General features: G+C 49.4%; 1 long non-coding RNA gene across 1 annotated transcript; it reads left to right on the forward strand.

Annotated features, from left to right (window-relative positions):
- The first annotated feature begins 4287 nt into the window (after positions 1-4287).
- LOC135291697 (uncharacterized) lies at positions 4288-5067 on the forward strand. Its single transcript, XR_010354447.1, has 3 exons — positions 4288-4569; positions 4682-4753; positions 4836-5067. It is a non-coding gene; the product is annotated as an uncharacterized LOC135291697 (long non-coding RNA).
- The last annotated feature ends 3969 nt before the right edge of the window (positions 5068-9036 follow it).

The raw sequence follows: 9036 nt of genomic DNA on the forward strand, positions 1-9036 counted from the left end.
TAGGGGCAGAAGTGGAGAGCTGAGGTCATGGCTCAAATTCTCGCTGCCTGCGTTGTTAGGCTGGTCTTCTGGAGATGGAGAGGAGCACCTGTGTAGAGAGGAGGTGGCTGAGGCCCCAGCTGCCAGTGGCACACAGGGACCCTCGTGCACAGCAGGGCCCAGTCCTGGCCTCCACGGCTGCTCCTGGACATGGAGCTCAGGCAGTGCTGCTGCCAGGTGGGCTTTGCTGGTGCTACCTCCCAGGCACTCGCGTGACAACTGCATCTCTTTATTGCAGCAGAAGAGCTGATTTGGGAAGTGCTGTGCCTACCGATTTCTTCAGCCCCACTAGCTGCCCACACCCACAGTGGCACTGGGCTGCCCCCAGAAAACTGTCGAATCTGGGCTGTGGCTGCAGGGCACAGCTGCTCTACAGCACAGGTGGACTGCCTTGGGGGTAGGACTGCCCTGAGGGTAGGGACAAGGAACGGGGCGAGGTCTGCTCTATGTTTTCCAAAGGTGATTATTCTACAGACCATCAGGGGCAGGCCAACACTGCACTAAAGGCATACACCAACTTACAAACTTGGCAGGGTCCCAGGGGAGGATCCAATCTTTAGCCAATTGGGAGAAACTGAGGGTGGAACACCAGGCGGGGAATACAAGGTTTAAACCAATTGGGGATTACAGGGGAGGGGAAGAACTTAAACAAACCAATGGGGTTCCGAAGGATACAAAATTGATAGGAAAATTTCTAGAGCAAGGGGCAGGCTTGGAGAGGGACTGACATGCAATGGGAGGAGGAACAGTGAACAAAAGGGCAGGTCTTTGGGGAGATGGACAAGTGGGGCAAAACCAACACATGGGGTAAAGGAGCAAGCCCTTGGTAATAAAATATGCTATAACAATAGAAAATAAGGGGAGGGGTATAAAACTGACTGCTAGGACCGAATTACAATCAAAGACATGAACTGCAGTGCCGAAACTCTGAGTTGAGGTTCAGTTGAGCACTTCCAAATAATTTCCTGGCAGAAACAGATAGCCAGACTTGCCCTTATCACATGCAAACAGAGGGTTCCCCAACAGCAACCCATTCTGAGGCTCTTCTGGGAATGGGAAACACGTGTTGTGGGGTTGGCCGCATCTGTGGGAGCAATGGGGAGCGTGAGCCCGTGCTGTGCTGCACTGCTGAGCTGGCAGCATGCTGGATACGGGCAGGACGTCCTCTGTTTCCCCCAGAGCTGGGGCCTGCAGGCACCTTGCCGGCCCTTGGCACAGGCTGTGCCAGCCAACAAAGCCCAGCAGGCCGGGAGGAGAGCCCGGGGGCAGCGCAGCTGCTTGGGCAGTGGCTGCTGCCAGGGACACGGGCCAAAGCCATCCCTGAGCAGCCACTGCCACCCCTGGCCCTCCCTAACAAATTCTAGGTTACATCTGTGAATTGCATGCTACACTTTCCTTCATGTTTTTCCCAATACCAGGAAGTTTCTATATATAGTAATGCCCTTGAGAATCTCTGATTATTTTCAGGTTTTTTTTTTTTTTATTTATTTTTTTTTTTAATTGAGACAGATGAAACAGCCTTATTGGTTTTAGTTTTGGCAGGTCTGTTTTTTTTCTCAGCATGATGGTTTACTTATTATCTACATTTAAACTTGTTTTTATTTATGGTTATTTTTGTTCCCCAAGCAATTATTTTGACAGTCTTTTGTTCACTTCTTACTTAATGTTCCATAGATGAACAGTTTGGACTCTCTTTTTATAGGAATATATAAATCTGAGAAAGCTCTATTTTTAATTTTGATAACATTCTCTCTCCCCGCTCCTAGCTTTCACAATGATCGTTTTTGAAACATCACTGAGGATAGATAGAGTTATTTGGGAAATAACCAATAGGCTTGGCTTAACCTGGGTATTGGATTATTATTTTCAGTGCTATAAACCTACATTGCTTCAAGGTTCACACCACGGTCCTGATTTGTGGCTCACTGCATGGATGCTTGTCTGAATTAAAACAATGTTTGTGAGGCAGCTGAAGAGCTTAGACCTCAGAGATTAAAATTCCTGGGAGGAGGAGGTGGAGGAAGAAAGGATAAAATCCTGATTCAAAGGGTTTTTTCTCACTTCTAGTATGCCAGAAGTATGGTAGACTACACCTGTATTCAAATGGCATTTACTTACAGAACAACTCTCTACAGTGTCAGACTCCAGGAGAAATGACTCAACACTTTACCTCCCAATGCATCAGCTTTAATTCTAGTGAGAGGTAGGCCTTAATTACAGTCTGATTAGAGCAAATCAACAAAGCAGTCTTGCCATTGTGAGAGTGGCAAGAGGAATTTGCTTGTGAACAGATGAATATGTCCCACTCAGTAATGAACAAAATTTGCCCTGACTTGGAAGAAAGTAGACAAGGAGCAATGCAGTATTTGGGGTTTATCCAGGGATAAATGGGGCAAGAAGCTGTAACAACTTAACCTGTTTTACAGAACACAAGTACTGATATGGCCAATAATGCACCCACATGAAGGGATCTTCAGGACATTCCTTTCTTTCTCTAACCAGGAATGCGCAGCAAAATGCTGGCATTTATCTGAACTGGAAGCCGTGTTCCTCTCCTGTTTCTCCTAGAGCACACTGAGTGTTATTTGCAGACTTCACTGTCCAGCCCATCAATCCTCTCGTGGCCAATTGCTAAATGGCACAAGTACCAAAATACAGGTGCCAGCATAATCAGCCCAGCACTAATGCAGCACTGCTTTGATGGTGCACAGGAGCACAGAATGGCTTGGGTTGGAAGGGACATTTAAAGGCCATCTAGTCCCAATGGCCTGCAGTGAGCAGGGACAGCTTGAACTAGGTCAGGTTGCTCTGAGCAGGAGTTTGAATGTCTGCAGGGATGGATGTCCACCTCTCTGGGCAACCTGTGCCAGGGTTTCAAAAGCAAATGTGTAAAAAATGTGTTTCTTTCATCTAGTCTGAATTGACCATCTTTTAGATTAAAACCATTCCCTCTCTGTCTGGTCACAAAAGGCTCTACTAAAAATTCAGTCCCATCTCTTTACAAGCCCCCATAAGGCCCTGAAAGGCAGCAATCAGGTGTCCCTGGAGTCTTCTCTCTTCCAGGCTGAACACTGCCAGCTCTCCCAGCCTGTGTCTCCAAAGCAGAAGGGCTCCAGCCCTCAGAGCATTTTGTCCCTCCTCTGGACTAGATCTCACGGGACCATGTCCTTCCTGTCTTGGGGACCCAGAGCAGGATGCAGTACTCTGTTGTGGGAGAGATCGAGACACTACAAGGCAACACACTCCATTTCCAGAAGGCTTCAAACCCTATTTTTATTCTAGCCTGCATGCTTTTTCTCCATTCTTACAAAGCTCTTAAGTTTATACTTTATTCATTGGTCACGAGATACAAACAAAATACTCATTGAAATAGGGAGTTGCAGGTTTCTCTTATTTATCCTTCTTTCTTTCTTGGTTTCTATGTCAACAACCTTGGTAGAAAATTCTTTCAGGGGTTAACATGGATCCTCTTATCAGACTTCTCGATGGCTCACAGAGGTCACTGTATAACCTCTTCCACAGTACTCCAGGTGGGGTCTCACCAGAGCAGAGAGGTGGAATCACCTCCTTCAACCTGCTGGGCACTCTCCCTTGGATGCACATGGCTGCCTCATGTCCAGCCTCTCTTCTAGCAGCAACACGAAGTCCTTGGTGGAGCTGCTCTCCATCCCTTCATGTCCCAGCCTGTGAAATCAGCTGGGCTGGGACTGTGTCACAGCCCTTGGGCAGAGCAGCTGGGCAGGATGAGCTCACTCCCGAAGAAGGCAGATCCAGCTGCCGAAACAACTGCACCCTGGCCATGAGCTCACAGCAGGCTCTGAGGTCGCAGAGGTCCCAGAGCCCCGTGGTTGCACAGCAGCACAAGGAGCCAGCAGTCAGTCCCTGAGCACAACTGTTGCGGCAGCAGCGGCGGTGGCAGCAGCGGTGCTGACGTTGGGACAGCGGTGTCGGGACAGAGGTGGCAGCAAGAGCTGCGGGAATGGCAGAGGGCAAGGCACCATGGCCATTGCTCTGCGCCTCCTACTCCTGCTGCTCCTGGCCGTGGCCCTGCCTGCCAGGGCTGCCCAGGCTGCTCCGCTGCAAGCGCGGGGAGCAGGTGAGCCAGCAGCCTGGCTGCCCTTTCCCGGGACAGCGCTCCCTGCTCCCCGGGAAGTGCTGGGGATGGTTTTGATAGGGCTTTGGGGAGGGGTTCTTCTGAGGGAGGGAGGGAGGGAGGGAGGGAGGGAGGGAGGGAGGGAGGGAGGGAGGGAGACCCCAGGGGCCTGGGGCTTCCTCAGTTTCCACTCCAAGGATGTTCCACAGAGCTAGGAAATAGTGTGGAGAGTGACCGGGGCAAGGCCATAGCTCCTCAGCCCCTGGTACTGCTTTGGTCATGGTCATTGACATCTGGCTCCCATGGCCTTATCCGACCCATCCTCATGAAGAGGAACTACCTTTCTCCAATGTCCTCGAAGATACAAGACCCAAGACACAGAAGACAAAAAATCCATGGATGCAGCCAAACATCTGGACCAGATGATGAGTGCACAGGTGAGACGCCATGGTCAGTGCATTTCCCTCCCTTGGTCAGTGCCCAGATCCCTAAGGCAGAAGGAGATTCCAGTACACCATGGAAACACTTCTGATCTGTGCTCCCTTCTAGGTGAGGGTGCTGGGATGGCTTCTCCAGCAGTGGGGATGGAAGATGATTTGGAACCCTTGGGAATTTCTGCAGGTTAGTTCACCAGTTTCCCTCAGAGAATAATTATTGTAAGCCTGGAAGAACAAGGTGACAGAAGCTTCTGTGGCTGTTACAGGTGTGTCTGCAGGGAGGACTTTTCAAGCCCCAGGGCTGGATGCTGCACACAATCCCAGCTCCCATGGCAGGGGTGAGTAGTGTGTCCCTGCTGACACCGCAGGCTGAGTCCTATTTTTGTGGGATCCATCCACACGAACTGGAAGTACTTTTAAGGTCCTCCAACAGGCAGTACCAAAGAGGAGACAGTAAGTTCCTGGAGTCAGGAAAACATCTGGGCCAGATGCTGAGTGACCTGGAGAGATGCTGTGGTGGCTGCATTTCCCTCATGCTTCCCCTGGGACTCAGCAGCCGGGGCCTTTGGCTGCACATCTGGACACGCCGTGCCCGGCACAGCGGGGAGGGATCCATGGCAGCCTCGCTGCCCCGCTGCTGCTTTGACGCCCTGCAGGGCTGCTTCCCAGCCTGGCCTGGCTGCAGCTTCTGCCCAGCCTCTGCAGGAAGGCATTTGGCATCTGCTGCCAGGGAGCCCAAACTGCACCATTGGCCATGCCCACCCTGAGATACCCTGCAATTTCCCAGTCTCCAGGCAGATCACAAAAGGTGGTGGTTTGGAGAAGGGAGGAGCCTGTCCAATCCCAGAAGCTCATCTGATTTCGTGATCCTTGTCCATGACTTTCACCAGTTTTAGCTTCTGAAGATGACACCTCCCCGATGGGGAACTGTCCCATCTGATCCATCTGTCCCTTTTCTTTCTCCAGCGATGACCCAAAATCTGGCACAGAAGGTGGCTGTTCCAGGAAGAAGCAGTGGCTCAGTGGCAGCCTCTTCTGCAGGAGAACAGGCAGTTCCAGGCACTGGCACAGCAGGTGATTGCTCCAGTGTCTCCTGACAGGGCCTGAGCCTGTCCCCTGGGGCTGGGGGAGCTGTGACGGGGCAGGGAGGGCCAGGGCTGGCAGTGGCTGCTCAGGGATGGCTTTGGCCCGTGTCCCTGGCAGCAGCCACTGCCCAAGCAGCTGCGCAGCCCCCGGGCTCTCCTCCCGGCCTGCTGGGCTTTGTTGGCTGGCACAGCCTGTGCCAAGGGCCGGCAAGGTGCCTGCAGGCCCCAGCTCTGGGGGAAACAGAGAATGTCCTGCCCGTATCCACCGTGCTGCCAGCTCAGCAGTGCAGCACAGCACGGGCTCACGCTCCCCATCGCTCCCACAGATATTATCAATGAAACAGGAATATATGCCCCGGATCCAGTGCGCTTCCCAAGAATTGTCTGCCCCCAGGATGTGCGCAGGACCTGCATGATAGGCACGGTGGTGACAGTGTTCACTGTGCCACTTGTGCTGATAGGCTGCTATCTTGGCATTCGCAAGCTGTACGAGCTCAGATGGTCAGTTGTTGATTTTTCTCCACAGTTTTCTTATAACTCTGCTCCTGCATACGTAGCCTGACTGGGAGTCATGCTGCAGTGGAGTTGTGGCCAGTCCATTGTTGTCCAAAGAACTCTGCTGAGGGTTCTGCTGCTGCCCAGTGCTTCCATTGGCCTCTCAATTGCTGGGCCTTGTCATGGGGGCCCGCTGGGGCTGCAGCCAGTGCTGGCTTCCACTGAGGCTGCCTGGCCAAGAGCAGCCCCAGGGGCACAGGGCAGAGGCAGAGCAAGTTCTCCACAGTATTTGGGCAGCACAGCTCAGGACAGGACAGTGCTTATTTAGTAGCTCATGTAAAGTTTTACAGTAAGACTGGTGTTGCAGGTCAGGCAAATTTGCTCCAGATCAGTGTGAAAACAAATCCAACATGATGAAGGTTTGGCTTTGGCCTTGAGAGTTTGCTCTTTGTGTGAGCCCTGCTCTGGATTGATTCCCAGTCAGTCTTGGAGCCGCTTTTGGACAAAGGATCATCCCACCCCTGAGCCTTGGCAGTTCTCTGGCCTCAAAGGCCTGAGGCTGCACTGCACATGGCTGGGGTTCAGGGCTCCATTATCAAAGAGCTTTGAGATATATAAATTACTGTATTCTTACTACATGGTTTTCTTTATGAAATTCATTCATTAGTTTTTAAAACTTAGTTGTAAAAAAACTTCTTTTCCAGTGGTTTTTCCAGTTATTTGATATAGTCAGTGATGGCCTAATTATCCCATGGCTGAATTAGAAGACTGTAAGTATTATAAAATGAAATAATATTGACACTCTTATGTTTTTCATAGACTCCTGAAACTTATGTTGGTTTGATGTGACCAACAGAAGAGTTTGGCTCTGCTTTTAATTGAAACAAGCAGCAGAGCTGGAACCTGTTGAAAAGAGTCTCTTCACAGAGAGAGAGCTCTTTTTTTCCAGCTCTGGGCAGGAAGATAAAAATCTCTCCGCAGTAAATCCTCCTGACCAGTAACTGATATAAACTAGGCATTTGGGCTGTTTGCTGCCTAACCCCTGAGTTCCTCAGAGCTGCAGCTCCCTGTTCTCTTGGCAGACAGGGGCTGGCTATGGATGACAGTCACGTCTCTGGCCTGGTGCACACCAGGTCCACACATGAGCTGAGGGATCATCCTTGCACACCCCATCCTGGAAGAACCCAGTTCATTGATGAGTCTGACCCAGTTTGATGCATGGCAGCAAAAGAAGGCAAAATAAAGGCTAGAATTGGTACCATTCTGTAATATGTGATATAGGTAATTTGTGCTTATGTAGAATATGAGAGGAAGATATGTTATAATGTTTAAAAGAAATACACAAAAGCATTTTCAAATCCACATGGAATTGCTTCATGCTTAGAGACTGCTGCATGTCATTGCAAAACTGCAGACAGCAGGAAGGAGGGGGTCTAATTTGCAATTAAAAGAGCCTAGCTGGGGAAGGAGATGGATCCTTACTCAAATGCCACCTGGGCGGTCAACGCTCATCAAGCTCTGAGATCAAGATAGCAGAAGTTATCAGGGAACTTGTATCCAAATACCAGGTTCCCCCTACCATCAGCATTCACAGCTTGCCAGGAACCACATTGTCCAGTGCAACTTGGAGAAAGAGGACATCATGAATGTGTTTGACTATGAAAAGAACAAGAGAGACGCTTCCTCGAGCAACAGAAAGGGTATAAAACCTGACTGTACCAGACTGCCTTAGTGAACAGAGCGGGTCTGATGCGATAGAGGTCGGATCAGTGTTCACCCAGTGTCCATCCAGGCTCAACCCTGTCCCTTTGATTGTGGATCTCAAAACTGTGTATCAGTCACACAATAAATTATATACATATATTTATTATTATTAAATTGGCTTGATCAATTTCTATCTACAACAATTCCAACCACTTTACATTTTGCTGTGTGTAATGGAGACGGGAACTACAAGTTTCCTATTCATGCACAATTTGCTGTCTGAGAGCACTCAGTTCTCAAAGTCACAGGAGCTTGCAGGTCTGTGTCTGAGATGGCTTTAAAAACAAGAACAACCTTTATGTGCTACACCTGTATATCAAAACTTCATAATAGAAGTCACAAGCTGATTCTGCTGTTGAGGGGATTAATAAAACCACAAAAAACTAAAGCACAACCGGACCTCTTGCTGGAGAGAGAGAGAGGAGGGGTAGGGGAAAAACGAAGAGGGGCCTCCAGAGTCAAAGATCGAGTCCTCATAGAAGTATGATCCATGCTCCATTTACTGTTAGTTTCAGGGTACATTTATATGGTTCCAGGGTTCAGGCGACATGGGAAAGTACCTGATTGGTTAACAAAGCACTTATACATAAAACAAAGACTATTTCTGAAACATATCTTGGTCACGTAACTCAGCTTGTCAGCAATATCAGTAGAACATTTTCTCATCCTCTGCTAGAATCTTCAGACCATGTTCTTTCACATCTTCTTCAGTTGGCAAACTTTCTCAGGCTGGCTGTCCAAGGGCAGCAAGCTTCTGCTATCAGGCACGTACCCGAAGTGTTGGCAAGCATGCTTCTAAATCCACAGAATTTCCATTGGTTTTTATCTGCAGGGTTGTGCACATAGGCCACAGCATCTGCCCAAAAGGCTCTCTAACAGGGACCAAATAAAATAGGCAAACAAAACAACCACCAAGAAAAAGCCAAAACCAACAGAAAAATCCCCACAAATCCAGAAAAAGATAAAAATCAGGTGAAGGAGGCAGAGATCCAAGAGCAACAAATGGGCAGAGCAACTACAAAACTGCAGAAAGGAAAGATAATAAGAAAGGAGAGATAATAAGTGGCTACGACACCAAAGTAGCCAGGGGATTGGAGATACTGTTGTCACCCTTCTGGAAACA

The sequence above is a fragment of the Passer domesticus genome, unplaced genomic scaffold, assembly GCF_036417665.1.
Source record: "Passer domesticus isolate bPasDom1 unplaced genomic scaffold, bPasDom1.hap1 HAP1_SCAFFOLD_104, whole genome shotgun sequence".
Taxonomy (NCBI): domain Eukaryota; kingdom Metazoa; phylum Chordata; class Aves; order Passeriformes; family Passeridae; genus Passer; species Passer domesticus.